The following is an 18,209-nucleotide window of genomic DNA, read 5'->3' as shown; positions in this document are numbered from 1 at the left end:
AAATAGTCAAGGCTGTGGTACTGGCATAAAGAGAAACACAGAGATCAGCAAAATAGAACTGAGAGTTCAGAAATAAATCCATACATTTATGGGCAATTGATTTTTGACAAGGGTGCCAAGACAATTAATTGGAAAAAGAATAGTCTTTTCAATAAATGGTGCTGGGACAACTGAAGATACACCTGCAAAGGAATTAAGTTGGACCCCTACCTCATACCATATACAAAAGTTAACTCCTAGTGGATAAAAGACCTAAATGTAGAAGCTAAAACAATACAACTCTTAGAATAAAACACATGGGTGAGAGATGGGGCTGAGCAGCATGTAGAGGTCAAACCACAAAGAGAATAAAAAATTGGGCTTTATCTTAGGGAGCCACCAAGGGGTTTTAGGCTGAGAAATGACAGAATTAGCCGTGTATTTTATAGAGCTCCTTATGGCCATGGGGTGGAGTGTCTCTTACGGATGGGCCAGAACAGATGTAGAAGGACCAGTTGGGAAGCTGTCTTTCCAGGCATTGGAGATGTAGAACCATCCAGAAGGATGAAGGGCATTAGGCTGGCCAGTGTGACTTCCGCGTCCCTGGTTGACCAAGAGGGGAAGGTGGTACCTTCTGCCGAAATGGAAGGGATCATGGGGGCGGAGGAAGGAAAATGGTTTCCAGTCAGGGCAGGCTGAGGGGATGTCTGCAAGCCCATGTCCAACAGCCCCACCCCTCAGGCATTCATCACTTTCAGATACTAATGCTTGAAGCTGCCATCACTCATGGGCACCCCAGTGTGAGCTTGGGCAAGCCACATAGTTCTCTGAACTTCAATTTTGTCACCCGTAAATTTGGGTAAATGGTGATTTCTCCCCAATGTTCACAGGGGAAGTCATGAGGCTAAAATGAAATCTGCATATAAAAGTGATTTATGGTTTCTAAGGGGCTGTATATAAGGGAGGTACTATCATAATAACAAATAATGTAAACAATAATTCTATGAAAAATGAAGGGTTTTGGAACCAGGTTTCTTAAGAAATATAAATGCCTGGATCAATCATAATAAGGTTAATTAATCCCTGGCAACTGTTTGACACTTCACTGCTTGACACCCTGCTTCCACATTTATTATGTGGGCAGATAGTTTGCTGTATAGTGAGCAAGACTGAGATCATTATTTCATAGATGAGGAAATAGAGATGTCGAGACAAATATATCTCCCAAGGTTACTGTATCAGTCAGGGTTCCAGTGAGCAGAACCAACAGAATATATGTCTCCACAAATGTGTGTGTGTGTGTATGTGTGTGTGTGTGTATTAAGAGACTTAATATACGGAGTGGGGTCATGCAATTGTGGGGGCTGGCAAGCCTGAAATCAAGGTGTCCCAGAGCCACAGGCTGGAAATTCTGGTGAGAGAGAAGTTGAATTCTTGATTCCAGATTCCTAGGCTGGAAACTCAGCAAGGAGTGGAGGGACTAGGCTTGAGGTGGAAATCCTTCTGACCCCCAGAACCCTCAGTTCTTGCTGATTGGATAAGGCTCCCCCACATTTTGGGGGTCATCTCCTTTACTTAAGGTCAATCAATTGTAGATTCTAATCCCATCTGTGAAATGCCTTCACAGTCACACCTAAGCCAGTGTTTGATCAAACAACAGGACACCATCACCTCGCCAATCCGACGTATAAAATCCTCGATCACATTCACCCAGCTGGCGAGCTTCAGAGTTGGTCTGACTCCCAATCCAAGACGCTTCTCCTTACACCACGTTGCCTGTTAAAAAGCTAACTCGAAGGTCTGGTTCTCTAGATTCTTGATAGCAGGTGTTTTGTTTACGGCAATCGCAGAGACTGTTATTGCCTAACTAACATCCATTCTCCCCTTGTTACTTAGTAGCAAAACCCTGATTATATTTGGTATGGCAAAATGTTCAGCTACAATCCTATATTTCCCAGTCCTCCTTGTGGGAAGATGAGGCCATGTGACAGTTCTATGTAAGTGAAAATGCATGGGATTTATGTGAAATTTCCTTAAAAGAAGTCCACTTGGCTGGAAAGTGGATCCTTTTTGCCCTTCCCCCTTCCTACTTTCTGGAATGGGGCCATGATGGCTGGAGTTCCAGCAGCCATTTTGGAATCTGAAGTGGACTTGAGGATGGCAGCCTGGGTTTCTAAAACACTTCACTAACAGCCCTGAATTGCCTACCTCTAAATATTTTTTTACTTTAAAGAAATTATTGTGGTAACATATATACAGCATGGAAGTTTCCATTTTAACCACTTTCAAGTGTATAATTCATTGGTATTAATTACATTCACCATCTTGTACTACCACCACCAATATCCACTACCCAAACTTTTTCCTCACCTTAAACAGAAACTCCGAACCCATTAAGCAATAACTCCCCATTTCTCCCACCCCCAAGTTTAAAATGAGGGAGAAATACAACTCTACCTTATTTAAGCCCATATCAGCTTGTCTTTTCTGATCAATGCAGCCAAGAACAAACATAACTGATCCAAGAGAATAACTTAGCATCTCTTTGTGCAGGATTCTCAGTGAAGATTCCTCAATTCCCAGACATGGGGGAGATGGAGTTCTTTTCCCTGGGTGTCCTAGTTTGCTAATGCTGCAGAATGCAAAACACCAGAGATGGATTGGCTTTTATAAAACGGGGATTTATTTCGCTACACAGTTACAGTCTTAAGGCCACAAAGCGTCCAAGGCAACACATCAGCAATCGGGTACCCTCACCGGAGGATGGCCAATGGCCTCCGGAAAACCTCTGTTAGCTAGGAAGGCAGCTGGCATCTGCTCCAAAGCTCCGGCCTCAAAACGGCTTTCTCCCAGGACGTTCCTCTCCAGCAAGCTTGCTTCTCTTCAAAACATCACTCCCAGCTGCACTCTCTTTCCTCTTTGAGTCAGCTCATTTATATAGCTCCACCGATCAAGGCCCACCCCGAATGGGTGGGGCCAAGCCTCCATGGGAACATCTCATCAAAATTATTTCCCACAGCTGGGTGGGGCACACTCCAAGCAAATCTAACCAACACCAAAACCTCTGCCCACACAAGACCACAAAGATAATGGCATTTGGGGGACACAATACACTCAAACCGGCACATTCTACCCCCTGGAACCCAAAATGGCATTATCTTTCCAAATACAAAATACATTCATTTATCACAAAAACTTAAATCATTTCAGTAACAAAAGTTAAGTACAAAATCCCATCAAAATAAGTTTAGGCTTGGTCAGTTCTAAGGCATAATTCCCCTCTAGCTGTGGATCTGTGAACCTAGAACAAGTTATGTGCTTCCAATATACAAAGGAGAGACATTCATAGGATAAACATTTCCATTGCCATAAGGAGAAACAGTAAGGAAAACAGGGTTAACAGGAGCAAAACAGTTCCTAAAACCCACAGGACAAAGTCCATTAGATTTCAAAGTCCGAGAGTCACTAACAAAACAATGTTGCATCCTTGGGGCTTTCGGCAGCCCTTTCCTCTCCAAACACTTAGGTGAGTGCTCCAATATATCCACACATTGGGGAGACCACCTTCTCGGCCCCACCCTCCTCAAACATCGGGGCAGCTCCCGGATTCCCTTCCATCTCCGGGGCACACGCTCAACCCCTTCAGAACAGCGTGGTGGCAGCCAGGCTCTCCCCAATTCCCTGGGAATGTGCTCCACCCTCTTTGGGGCTTGGGGTGGCAGGACATTTCCTGAGCAACGAGGCGGAAGGCCTGCCCTCGACCTCCAGGGCAAACTCACCCTTTCCCTGCGTGTGGGCTGCTCCACTCTCTCAGCCCTAGACCTCCTGACTCCAGACCTCAACCTCCATGGCTCTGTCTTTGAAGAGATTTTTCTTTTAATTTTTTCCTTGTCTGTCTCCTCCAGTCCAGACCGGCAATGGCTCTGTCTATAAAGATCTCGCAAAAATTCTGTTGGCTTTGCATGAAGCACACAGGGGTCAAAGCCATCAGACAATAGGATTTTCCACAAATCCTTTCTGCTTAACTCCTTTTCCAATCTTGGCTTGTACTGAAATGGCGGCTGGGTTCCATGTTTGGTTACATCCTCACGTTGGGCTGTAGCTTCTGGGATTCCACTCCCTGGAAGCCTGTAATTTTCCAAGCCATCAACTTCTGATTTCTTTGAACCCAAGAGTTCAGTTCTAAGTTTATCTCTCTCTGCTCGCATTTTACTATAAGCTGCAAGGAGAAGCCAGGATACGTCCTCCACACGTAGTCTGGAAATCTCCTCAGCTAAGTATTCCAGGTTGTTGCTTCCAGATTCTTCCTTCCATCTGACACCAGGACTCAATTTTGCCAAATTTTGTGCCACTTTAAAACAACGATCACCTTTCTTCCAGTTTGCAACAACACATTCATCATTTCTGCTCAAGTCCTCATCAGAAGTGTCTTTAGAGTCCATATTTCCACAAACAGTCTCTTTAAAGCAGTTTTGGCCTTTTCTATCAAGCTCGTCCCAATTCTTCCAGAATCTTCCCCTTATCCATTTAAAAAGCTGTTCCAACATATTTGGTATTTGCAAACTCAGCAGCAAAAGCACCCCACTTCTCTGGTACCAAAATCTGTCCTAGTTTGCTAATGCTGCAGAATGCAAAACACCAGAGATGGATTGGCTTTTATAAAACGGGGATTTATTTCGCTACACAGTTACAGTCTTAAGGCCACAAAGCGTCCAAGGCAACACATCAGCAATCGGGTACCCTCACCGGAGGATGGCCAATGGCCTCCGGAAAACCTCTGTTAGCTAGGAAGGCAGCTGGCATCTGCTCCAAAGCTCCGGCCTCAAAACGGCTTTCTCCCAGGACGTTCCTCTCCAGCAAGCTTGCTTCTCTTCAAAACATCACTCCCAGCTGCACTCTCTTTCCTGAGTCAGCTCATTTATATAGCTCCACCGATCAAGGCCCACCCCGAATGGGTGGGGCCAAGCCTCCATGGGAACATCTCATCAAAATTATTTCCCACAGCTGGGTGGGGCACACTCCAAGCAAATCTAACCAACACCAAAACCTCTGCCCCACACAAGACCACAAAGATAATGGCATTTGGGGGACACAATACACTCAAACCGGCACACTGGGTCACTTAAATTCAGATCCCAACCTACAGTCAGCTTTGCCCTTAGAGATGATTTCACAGGATGGAAAGGGTGGAAGTTAAGCAACTTTTCTTAAACCAGGGGCTTCGCTTCCAGTATTCTCAGGCAGTGGGATCCCTGTGTACACTTCCTCTACCACCCTATGCCTGACAAGTAGCATTTCTTTGTTATCTTGTTTGTTCTAGCGCCAGCCTAGGATTGTTGGCTGCATCTAAGCAGCCAACATCAAGGTAAATGGGTGGCTAGAACCCCCTGGCCAGACAAGTCAACTGGAGCAAATTGTTGCTGTGCTGGAGCAAAGTGGAGACCTAATGAGAAATCCAGGGATGTCTGGGGACAGCGGATGCTGCGCCAGGGTGTGGATTTCCAGAGACTGGTTTAATGTCAGTGTCAGTGGCTTCCACATTGGCAGCCTCCTACCCTCAACTTCAGCTCCATACCCGCTGACATTTTCCCTTCTTTCAAATTGGCAGCGGGAGCCAGGGAAAACCTAAATTTAACCTCCAGAGGATATACCACATGACATTTGTGGGCTTTACATGTTCAGTGCAAGACTTTGAAAGCTAATTTAGCCATGCAATTCCTTCGTAAGTGATGCGGGTTGATACACCTGAACTTCTGTCATTGTTAGCCACCGTGGTTTCGCTCTGTCTCTGGAGACTTCATTCTTTAATAACTGCTGTCTTAAGCCCCAGAGGATAGCACTAATGAGTATTTGAAAATGCCAGCTTCTTGGCACCATGCGCTGAATTTTTTAAAAAACTAAATAACACCCATCAGTGAAATGGTCACTCAGCAAGGGGCATGGGGATGTATTATGCATGACTTGCTCCGTCCTCTCCATCTCTTCCCTGAATTCCCACACTCTAACTATAAGCAATTAAGTGGCTTCTGGACCAAATCTTAATTAATTCAAGGCTCTGTGACCAGGGCCCTGAAATAAAATGCCACATAAGCAATTCATGTAAAAAAAATCGCTAAGCCATGAAGGGATGATAATACAAGGATTAGCTTCGGAGAGATCAAGGATGGCTGGTCAGTTGCAAGTTCCTCTTTTTGGTCTGGGCTTCCCAGGTTATCACACTGAGGGTCAACCTTGAAATCTTACTTGTGAGTTCCCAGGATCTACCATAACATCTATGGGACAAAACAAATCTATTAGGTATCATTTCCTCGGGGAAAGGGACTTTACTTGTCGTTATATTTTCAACATCTATTCCACAGTAGGTATTTAAGCAAGTAGTGCTTAAACTGAAAGCGATTAATGAACTTTCTGTACCCTTGACCATCAACATCAGTTGTCCACATTACCTGGTTAATCTTCACTTTGGCTCTGCTGGTTAAATTGGTGTATATGATGCCCCATCTAATTGGTGTGTATGAAGTTGGGATCTGTAAGTTCGGGGATTGCTTTTATGAAAGCATCTAAAATGCACTGCCTTTTCTGAATCCTTAAAGACTCTCTCTAAGTTTGTTTTGATCTGATACATTGCTATGGAAGATTACATTGACACTACTCTTTCCTTCACAGCCTTTAAAGTCTTTAAGCAGTAAGGCAACCTTAAACATAAGCAGTAGGGTTCCCATCTGGCAGGCATATGACCATTGTCAGCTATTAGGCTGTGGACACTATCAAAACGTGTCTGTCCATTTCAGACTTTTCTGGGAATGTTGAGTATTATTTGTCAAAATTGTCTAGCTAATGTCAGTTTCAGCCAGTGTCAGAAATTAACCAGAAAAAACCCACAGGGAAGTCTATCCAGCTCACTGATGGTTGCAGGACAAAGCTTGAGTCATTAAACATTCAGCTGGTGGAGAGCAAACAGTACCTCTTTTCTCTGTGTTCATTTGTGTTTTGCTGTAAACATGATTGTTTTGTGCTGACTTAAGATGTTGAAAACCTACCCAAGAATTCCCTTATTTTGTTACAGACATAAATCTCCAGTTATAAAAAGAACAGTTGCAAGAAATGGTGGGAAAAAGGAGGAGAAGGAAAAGGAGAAGGAAAGGGAGGAAAAGGAGGAGAAGAACCTCCCAACACAACAGCAGATAGAGGCATCAGAAAAAAATGAGTAATAGTTTCCCCTATTACATACAGCATGAAACCCAGGCATAAATCCTCCAGTCCAACAGGGGGCAGCAGAAACGCTGGATCAACGTGGCAGAACAGCCTCACTTCAGAGAAATGGCTACCCCCAGGGAAAGGGCCATTGACTTCCACATTTCAAACAGCTCTGCATAATAAAGGAAACAGAGTAGAGTCTCTAAGAATAGAACAAGGTGTAATCCAGGTATAAGACAAAGAAATCTGCTCCCTGAGCTGATTGACCACCTGATGTGAACTGGAGCTCATGAGCTTAAAGGGCCGCTGTGGGCAGTTTCCAAAGCAGCTTCTAAGAAGTGGCTGCCCCAACAATTCAGATTTATTTAATCTACTCCTCATCAGCGATGTGTTTGTTCTGAATGGCTAAGAGGTTACTGGAACCCACAACCACAATTAACAAATAAACCTTCTGAAAGAACACATCGTGCTGCTGAAAGTTTCAAATGCAGTAGACTGCTTTTTTCACTTTATTGGCAAGTACCCCAGTTGGCAGAGCTTTATTCTGAGCTCAATCCATCAACAATTCAAGAGAATTAATAATGTATTTATATCACATGCTAGTAGTAGCATAAAATTATCTATAAATGTTTAATAAATATCCTGTAATGCTTTTGGAACACATGTTAGCAATGATAAACAAATAACAATGGATTCCTTATGAAATATTTATCCTCAGTATGGTTATTGTTACATTATAACTGCTTGGGAAGCCATTATGAACAAAGTGAATTGAGATATCAAAGTTATAGATATGTTTAGCATGCTATTCATAATGAAACATGCAACAGTTAAAATGAAGTAAAGACACTGGAAACAGTTGGTGACAAATTGTAATTGTTGGAAGCACCAGTCATCCTTAGCATATCACAGACATAGAAGATTGGCAGCTGTTTAATAAACTGTGCCTTATAAAATACCGGGTCCCAGTATCCTGTGAATTTTGAGGACTCCTTATGGATTCTTCTGTGTGAATGGTAACACAGATGCATGGGTGTCTTCCCCATGTTTTCACAGGCATTGCCTTTAAAAGGCCAATTCTGTACTGGATGACATCTCAATTCAGCTGGCCACTGGCCATCATCATACTAGGTTGAACATCTGTGCAGTGGTTCAAGATGGAACCTGTTCTCAGTGTCTCCCCCAGCAGCAGACCCCATGTCATCCTATTAAATGAACTCCCTTTCCCTTGGAAAGAGCTGTTAGATAGTTCTTCTTTGTAAAGGATGATCTAGGAATGCCTTTTGCTCCAAATGAGCAGGTACCATTTTATCATACAAATTGGTTTTTATGTAGCGGGGAGCAAAATGTCTACCAGATCACTGAGTAGAAGTACAACAGAAGAGTATTTATTTGATACAAAATGAGCACTGATTAGACAGGAGCAACACACATGGGAGAGCCAAGGGTGAATATGTAAGATGAGCGCCATAATTTGAGCACTTACTCTTTGGAAGTTAAAAATATTTTTTCATCTTTTCTTTTTTTGAACTGAGGTATTATTTACATACAGTGAGGTTCATTTTTTTTATTGTGCAGTTTCCATGAGTTATGAAAAACCACTACCAATATCAAGATATAAAAAAGTTTTATCGCCTCAAAAAATCCCCTCCTGCTGCTCTGTAGTCAACCTCTTCTCCCAAAGATGAGTCCTTGGCAACCCTGGAGCTGTTCTCTATCCCTATAGATTTGCCTCTTTCAGAATGTCATTATAAATGGAATCCTAAGTTTATAGTCTTTTGAGTCTGACTTCTTTCCCTCGGCATAACACATTTGAAATTTATTAATGTTGCTCATTCCTTTTTTGTGACTGAATAGTATTCCATTGTATGGATATACCATACTTTGTTTATTCACTCATCAGTTGAAGGACATTTGGGTTGTTTCCAGTTTGGGGCAATTGTGAGAAAAACTACTACTAACATTTGTGTATACATTTTTCTATGAACATGTTTTCATCTCTCTAGGGTAGATAACTAGGAGTAGGAGACCCAGGTCATAGGGTAAATGTATGTTTAATTTTATAGGAAACTGCCAGACTCTTTTTCCAAAATGGCTGCACCAGTTCAGTTCCCACCGGCAATGCATGAGAGTACCAGCTGTTCTGCATCCCCATCAGCACATGGTATTGTCATTTGTTTTTTAATTAACAAGTGGATTTGATTTGGCCAATCAATGCAAACATTCTTTATGTGGCCACAGCAAAATGTAAAAGTATTTTGCTATCATGTCATATGGACAAAGGCATCTCTGAATTTTAATCCTTTCCAGTTGGTCATGGAAAGTGTCAGGGTAGGACGAAGAATGGAATCATGCTCAGGGGTGAAACGCAATCGTCAGCTATGCATGATGCTTGTCAATAAAATAAAAGCACAAATCACGTTAAAAAATTGTCTTTTAAGCTGTATAAAAATGCCCCTATTCAAATTGCCATGCCAACATGGCCCATATCCTCATAACTTGCATTTTGCCAGATGTTTTACATTGCTCTCTTTTCTCTTCCTTACTAACGAGTGAGTTAGATTTTATATGGCAAGTGTTAGTTTTCTTATTATGCAGCAAAGGAAACAAGTGCTCAGAGACGCTTTAAATACGACGATCATTTAATAAGCACTCACCATGTGCTAAACACTTTACTTCATATATTCTTCACAGCAACCCTTAGAGGCAGGCATTACCATGCCCATTTTACAAATGAGAAAAATTAATTTCAGGAAGCCTAAGTAACTCACCCAAACTTGCCCATCTAACAGGTGGGAGAGTAGGGAATCAAAGCTAGTTTGCCTGAGTGCAAAGCCCACGTATTTTTCTAATGCAGCATGCTGCCAAAAGCACATTACAACTCTAAAATGAGGGAGGCTCACATATAAGGTTCAAAGTGGCTTATATAGGATCCAATGGCAAAGAAACAAAAATACAAAGCCGGGGGTGCTTGAGAGAAAGTCTCTATGAAGGCAGAGATCGGAGTGGGAGTATAGGGCGCGGGTATTAAACGGCGCCCACAGTACTTGCTCGCAAGTTCTTGTATCCTGTCGATTTCCCAGGGGGAAAATAATTCCCACCCTGAAAAATGCCAAGCATTCATATTGCCCTCCTGGTATTCCAACCATCACCTACTCCTTAGCTCCCATATTTTCCAGCTCTTATAATTAAAGAGGGGACAGGTTTTAAAGGTGGCACCTTAATTAATAATGACTTACCCTGGCCCACTGCGGGGTTCTTTATGGAGCGGTCACATTAATAGCAAAACTCAGTCCTTCATTATTAGGGGGGAGATGGAGGACTAAGGATTAGACCCTTATTTTCTGCTAGATATTATTGCTGAGCTGATTTAACATCTCAGATGGATCTTAAGCTCTTCTTGAATTCAGTGAAGCTTCACAACTATTAAAACGCTCAGAATCCAACGGAAACACCAAAAATAAAATGGAAACTCATCTGCATAACAAAGGCTGAGATAAAGCCTGCATCCCATCAGCCATCACCAGGTCTTTGCTTTTCTACAAGTACTGGAGTCTTACAGAGAGAAAACGCAATACAATAAGCTGCATCGTTTGAAGATAAGTGCCTGCCCTGGGCGAGCAGGACAAATGATGCACATAAAGACATAAACACTCCAGTAGTGAGAAAGTGTGTGTGTGTGGAGGGGGGGGCATGAAGAGGAGGGCACGGGATGGCTTTTTAAGGTTATAGAGCCCCTATATTTAGCACAGAATAAGCTGTTTGTCCCACTCCTGGCCCTCAGAGCCTAAGGATGCATGCTTTCCCCCAACCCCTTCCAGCTACGTATTCAAGTCTCAAATGCTATCTGACGTTCTAGACCAGAAGCTTAAAACTCCAACACCTTCAAGAACCAGGGAAGTCACATAAATTGGAGAAGCAGGTCAGGTATTACAAGATAGAAGGTGGAGGTATTTCTGATACATATTAAGCATTCCGTAAATTGTAACAGTTTTTAGGATTATGAGTTGGACATCACAATTTGGTATAAGGAAGACTGCTTTGGGAAACCCTTACTTTGGATGTAACCTAAACTTGATATATCTCATTAATATCCTTTTTTTTTTAAAAAAAATGAAAGTCTATTATGAAAACACACAGGTGCACAGAATAAAGGAACATGGGCAGAGATGAAGGAAAGGGATGAACTAATGATGGGATTGAGTAATACATCCAGCTCTGATCTTCCCAAAAGCCAACAGAAAGTTGGGAAGTGCTGTATTGAAAGCTTTCAGTGTCTGATTAAGAAATGATGTCATTTAGAAGCATCCAACCTTTTGACTGAGGTCTGCCACGTCCTGGAAAGGAAGAGCGGGCAGAGGGAAAAGGCAGTTACCGTCTTGGGGGGCGGGGTGACGATAATGTAGATGCTCAGAGGCACCTGACAGACATACTCACATTCATTCATTCATACGCCAAATACTTACTGAGTTCCTACTGTGTGCTATGAACGAATCTAGATATTTGGAATTCATCAGTGAACTAAATTAAAATCTTTACTCTCATCCAACAGAAAGGAGAGAAAAAAATCCTATCCACATAATAAACAAGTACATTAAATGCTGTGTTAGAAGGGACACGTGCAAAAAGAAAACATAAAGCAGAGTATGGGGAAGCAGGCCGGCTATGGAAATAGTAACAGCTGCTCTGCCTTCTCAGGCTTGCTGTAAGAATCAAATGAAACCATGTAGGTGCGAGTTTCATAAACTGTTTTGTAAAAGCAATTGGATGTCATAATTGGAAAGGTCTCTTTCCAAAGCTTCTCCCCCACATGCACACACCTACGCACACACAAACACGTTAGTATTTAGCTTTCAGGATACTTAATAAGGCACATCTATCCCGCTCTCTCTTCCCTAGTAAGTGATCATCCCTTACATGGGGAATGCCCTTGATTCTTAGCTGACAGCAATCAGGAGAAGACATCTCAGAAGGAAAGGAGCAGAGATGTGGCCCTTTTGCCTTGGCTGTTCCTGTTGTAGCTTCCATGCCACTCCTGGCACAATTAGACTGCAGTGGACAGACAATCGATCACAACCTCTCTGTGGTCCACTTGTAGCCAACTCCTCTTTCTTTTTCCACGGGCTGATGACTGGAGGGAAACAGTGGCACCATTCTTTACCTCTTTCAGAATAGTCACATGATGCTTAAGCAACCATTACAACTGGAACCAATAGGAGAAAGACAAGATATACTGCTGAATAATCATCAGTGGAGTTAATCAAAAAGCCTGTGTAATGTTCCCTTTAATTTCTTATTTCTTTTTAGAGCTACATGACACTCATTCCATCAAGATGTAGGTTGACAAGAAGGAGCCCATAGGATTTCCTGATGGACTGGATGTGGGGTGCTTGAGTAAGAAAGGAGTTAAGGATGGCTTTAAGATTTTTGTTGAAAACCATTAAAAAGATGGAGTTTTCCTCAGTTGAGATGGGGAAGGCTGTGGATGGAGCAGAATTTGTGGGAAGGATCAGGAGTTTAGTTTTGGGTATGTTGAGACTGACGTTTCAATTAGATGTCCAAGGAGAGCTGTGGAGAAGGGAGTGTATATATGAATCTGGCATTTCGGAGGGAGTTCTGGGCTGGGAGGTCTAAATTTGGGGATTATCAGCACAAATACAGTGTTGTATATGGGATCAGATGAGGTTTTCAAGGGAGTAAGTGTAGATAGAGAAAAGAAGGCAATCAGGGACTGAGCTCTGGATTAATCCAAAGCTAAGAGGTAAGGATCAGAGAGGACCAAGAAGGAGAGCATAGAGAAACAGGAGGAAAACCAGGAGAACAGTGTCCTCTGGAAGCCAAGTAAGAAACAGAGTCAAAGAGGAGGGAGTGAACAGCGGAGCCAAATGCCACATCTGGAGCACAGAACATGACGAGTAAGGGTTGGCTGTTGTCTCCAGCCACGGTGGCACTGCTGCCCACTTAGCAGATTCAGTCAAGTGGTGGTGGGCAGGAAAGGGAAGCAGAGAAATTAGAGACAACTTGTTTAAGGGTCTTGGCTGCAAAGGGTAGCTAGATGTGGCGCCATAGCTGTATCATTCAAACCTATCATTTACTGAGTGCCCATCATGTTTCACATCCTGCAGTAAACTCCATAGTTTAACCCCAATTTTCCCAAGATCCTGCAGGTAGGAGCCATTGTTTCAATTATGCTAATGAAGAAAATAGCTCGGTGAGAACAGAGTTGCTGTAGACCACACTGCTTCAAGGGCCAGACCTTGAATTCAAACCCAGATCCCTCTTACACCAGGGCCAAGACTCCTTGCACTATACATCTATATGCACGTCTTCTCAATGCCCTGCACACGTTTTTGGATAAGGTGGGAAGTGAGGGAAAGTGCTTTGGGGATTTTCTCATTCATTTTGTGCTATCTTTCATGAATTAATTCAGTGCAAAAAGTAAAATGAGCTCAATACCATATTGTGTTTGAATTATTGACAACCATTCTTATTCTAACCAGGAAAAAAAGCATCACTTGGTAGAAATAAAGCCCCCACTCCCATTCTGTCTTTCAATTATTAAAGAAAAAAAAAAGCCTTGCAATTCTGTGCCTATTATTTTACACTGTAAAGTGATGGAGAATTAGAAAATTGTTAGATAGCAGGTGACAAATTGCAATCTGATGGGCCAACATGAACCTATAAAAATGTTATCAAGATGATATTAAACAGTCTCTTCCTAACTTAGCACCCAGGCAGGAAATTGGACTTATTCTTGCAGTGGTATCTCACACTTTGATATTTTTCATTTGGATAATGCTATTTAGAATTTGAGTAGATGACTGGTAATTTGTCTTTCAAAATGATGTACCCGAGAACTTGGTTCAGAATATCCCTTTCCCACTTTGGGGGGGGGGGGCGGGGAGGAGGAAGGCCTCTAGAGATTTCTGGAACTTTCCTTAGGGTGATGACTTTTATTGCTTCATCTACACCAAGGCAGCTTTATTTTGTTTTTTTAATACTTTTTGTTCTTAGTTTTATTTTGCATTTAACTTATTGAACAGATAATATCTCCTCATGGTTCAAAAGTAAAACTTATAAAAAAAATGTACCTTGAGAAACTTAGCTTCTATTTCTGTCCTTGTCAACGCCATTCCTTTCTGCGCCCTACTACGCATAATCACTTTTAGTTTTAGTTTCCTGGGGAACCTCCTATCTTTCTCTCTACATATATATACACACACACACAAAAGAAGAAGAAAGAAAGGAAAGCATGGTGTCAGATTTTATGTGGCAGGTGGACGGAAAGCACAGCTGGGTCTGTAAGAATCCTATGGCAGGAAGTGGGTCTATTTAGTTCATTTTTTGTCCCCAGAACCCAGCATGATGCCTACCATATAGTAGGGACTCAATTCATATTGATTGAATGAATGGACGTTGTGTTCATCTGTTTTAAATCTGCTCTTGGTGCAATATCCAGCACAGAATAGCTGCTAAATGAGTATCTACCATATTGAACCACTCAGGTTACAGGTGGATAAAATCCCCTACAGTTCAGAATCACCTCAGTAAAACTGAACCTGGTGCCTCTTTCCTCAGAGAGCTTTCAGAGGCTGAGATGGCTCTGCCTTCTAAGACAGGTTTTATCCTGCAGAAAGGAGGATACCTGCTCTCGCCAGAAACTAAAATGAAGGTAGTGAAATAAAGGGCAGCGTTTGGGAAGTAGGAGGAGGATAATTGTAAGAATGATCACAGAATTGCACACAAAAGGCCAAATGTAATCCTCAAAAGAGAAGCTAGATGGTATGAAAAAATATCATAGGAACCATCTGGGTCTGACTCTCACATCATGTTTATGAAGCTTGAGAAGAAAGGGAGTGGGGAATGAAGAGATTCTTTCTTTTACTCAAAAAAGTTATTGAGGATTGTCTGTATGCTGGGCTCATGCTGGGGACAAGACAAAGTACCTGTGGAGACACACACACACACATATACATATGCACATATACACACACACACAAATATATTTTATATTATACACATATACATACATATGCACACACAAATATACTACATATGGATATACACACATATGCACCTGCACAAATAAATATATTTTACATATGCACACACACATAGCTGTGGAGACGAGTCAGCACATGGCAACATAGTTTACATAATGCTCTTGAGGCAATATTAGCCAATAATAGGGAAAAAAATAAGACATATGTTTTTCACATCACTGAAGAAGCACATAACCTGGCATAACCCATGTAGTCAGAAAACAACAAAAAGTCTCAAGCACTGCAAACAAAACAACAACAAACAGAAAAAATGAAATGACTTGTATTTAAGAGCAAAGATATCAGTGCTTATGGGTTAACCTCCCCTATTAAAATAAAAATAGGTTCTCAGTCTAAGGAAAAAAAGAAATTGAATCCAACTAAATGCAAGGGAAAACAACAGAAAAGTTGAAACCAGTGAGACCAAAATTTATCTGAAAAAAAGAAAAAGAAAGGGCTGTAAATTCTTTTAGATAAGGAAAGATAGGAAGCAAAATTCATGGACTGCAAAGCGGATCACTTTACATGGATAAAACACGCAATCTGCAGTAAAAATATGAGATGTGATTATTTATGCCCCTAGGAACATAGCTTCAATATATAAAATAAGCAAAAGGATTCTTGTTTGTTTGGTTTTTTGTGTGTTTATTTTGTTTCTGGCAACTGAAAGTATGGCTTTATTATATCATTCAAGATGGGGAAGGCTGTGGATGGGGCAAAGTTTGGCTGGAGGATAAGGAGTTCAGTTTCCGACATGTTGTATTTGAGATATCTATTAAACTTCCAAAACATGTCCAATGAATTCATAGTGTTTGCAAGGCAAAGTCTAGGGTGGTATCTTTCAAGGACACAAATGATAGGCTAAAGATGGGAGGAGAGGAAATAGATATTTATTGTACCGCAACTTTATCTAGGGCCTTTAAAAACATATTTCATTAAATACTCACAATTGTCATTGTTTACCATTTTTTAAATGAACACCTAGCATGTTCAGTCACTGGATTTAGTGAGATAACTGATACTTGTTGACTTAATGAACTCAATGTAGGAATTACTATTTACCGTTTTTGAAGAGAAGAAAGTGAGTCTAGAGAAGTGGGGTGAACTTATTCAATACTACACAACTGGCAGATGTAGGGGCTGGACATCAACATCATATCCATCTGGCTCCAAAGCCAACTACCTTTTTGACTCCTCTATTTTGCTTCTGTCAACCCTTCCCTATGAAACACAGGGGATGGAGTGCGACCAATATTACAGAAAAATATTAAAGATCACACACATGCTCCAAGCAGGCTCACAATTTTTAATGTTTATGAGCAAACACTGATCACTTTATTGTAAATCAATGGTAATTTTTAAAGTGGAGCTTCTGAAGAACATGTTAAGTCACACATAATTTTATCTGACTGATAAAACTTGGAGTTCCATGTCCTTATCTTTACAGAATATCCTTCATCACATGAGAGCAGAGTTGGTGTGCTAAAGGGGGCAGAGAGGCTCGCTGGCATCCCCCGACTTGACACAAAGAACCTAATGTTGGTGAGCAGTGGTGTGCCAGTTTGAAGCTGTTATGGACCCCGGAAGAGTCATGATCTTTTAATCCAATCATGTGGGGCAGGACCTTTTGTTTGAATGTTTCCATGGAGATGTGACCCACCAAACTGTGGGTGAGACCTTTGATTAAATTATTTCCATGGAGCTGTGGACCCGCCCATTCAGGGTAGATCTTGATTGGCTGATTGTAGTCCTTTAAGACGGCTCATGGAGAGAAGGAACACAGAGAAGATGAGAGACATTTTGGAGAGAAGCTAAGATATGTAACCCAGAGTTTACCCCAGAGAAGCTAAGAAGGACTCCCCAGACACTTAGAAAGACACACCGTGGGAGAACAAGCAAAGATGCACAGGAGCTGAGAGAGAAGCTAAGAGAGACAGAAGCCCAGAGACATTTTGGAGAAAGCCATTTGGAAACACAACCTGGGAGCAAAGGACCACAGACGCCAGCCACGTGCCTTCCCAGCTGACAAAGGTACTCCGGACGCCATCGGCCATTCTTCAGTGAAGGTATCCCCTTGTTGATGCCTTAGTTTGGACACTTTTATGACCTTAGAACTGTAAATTTGTAACCTAATAAATCCCCTTTATAAAAGCCAATCCAGGCAGCTCTGGCGGCAACTATGGTGTATAACGGCCTTCCGGTGCCTCTCATCATGATGAGCGTGTTCTGGGGCTTCGTTGGCCTCTTTGTGTCCTGGTCCATCCCTAAAGGACCTAACTGAGGAATTTCCATCACCATGTTGGTGACCTGTTCAGTTTGCTGCTGTCTCTTTTGGCTGATTGCAATTCTGGCCCAACTCAACCCTCTCTTTGGACCACAACTGAAAAATGAAACCATCTGGTACCTCAAGTATCATTGGCCTTGAGGAAGAAGACATCTTCTACAGTGCTCAAGTCATTGAGGTCATGAAGAGAATGCCTCTGGATACAAAATCACCTCCAACCCCAGACCACCTTTCTTGACTTGCCCAGTTGGGCATCAACTTCTTAAACATTCACAGCACGTTTGAATATCTTTTCTGAAATGTAGTATTTTTTTCCTGTCACCATTTTTTTTACACTTTGATGAATGATGTGCCTACTTAACCTAAACTGTGCCGACTCTACAAAATGTGCATGTGGTCTTCTGAGATGAAAGGTGCTATTCTTCTGAGAAATATGGTACTCTCTTTTTGGAATCTGGATTTGAAGATGGCTCCTGTCTGCTCACTCCATGAGAATCAGCGAAGACCAGCCAGAAACTGCTGCAAGGCAACTAAGACACCAATGGGGCACTCAATACGACTGCACTTCAGAGGGAAGATCTGTCCCAACACGACAGAATTACACCAAACTATATTTTCGGGATGAATTTCTTATTTCTGCCATCTTTTGGAATAAATTATTTTTCTGCTTTCATTGAAAAAAAAAAAAAAAGCCGATCCATTGCTGG

General features: G+C 41.9%; 1 pseudogene; it reads left to right on the top strand.

Moving 5' to 3' along the window:
- The first annotated feature begins 17,397 nt into the window (after nucleotides 1-17,397).
- LOC119518240 lies at nucleotides 17,398-17,743 on the top strand (annotated as a pseudogene).
- The last annotated feature ends 466 nt before the right edge of the window (nucleotides 17,744-18,209 follow it).

The sequence above is a fragment of the Choloepus didactylus genome, chromosome 21 (assembly GCF_015220235.1).
Source record: "Choloepus didactylus isolate mChoDid1 chromosome 21, mChoDid1.pri, whole genome shotgun sequence".
NCBI lineage: Eukaryota > Metazoa > Chordata > Mammalia > Pilosa > Megalonychidae > Choloepus > Choloepus didactylus.
The sequence above is the reverse complement of the archived record's forward strand: the minus strand, read 5'-3'. Positions and strand labels throughout refer to the sequence as shown.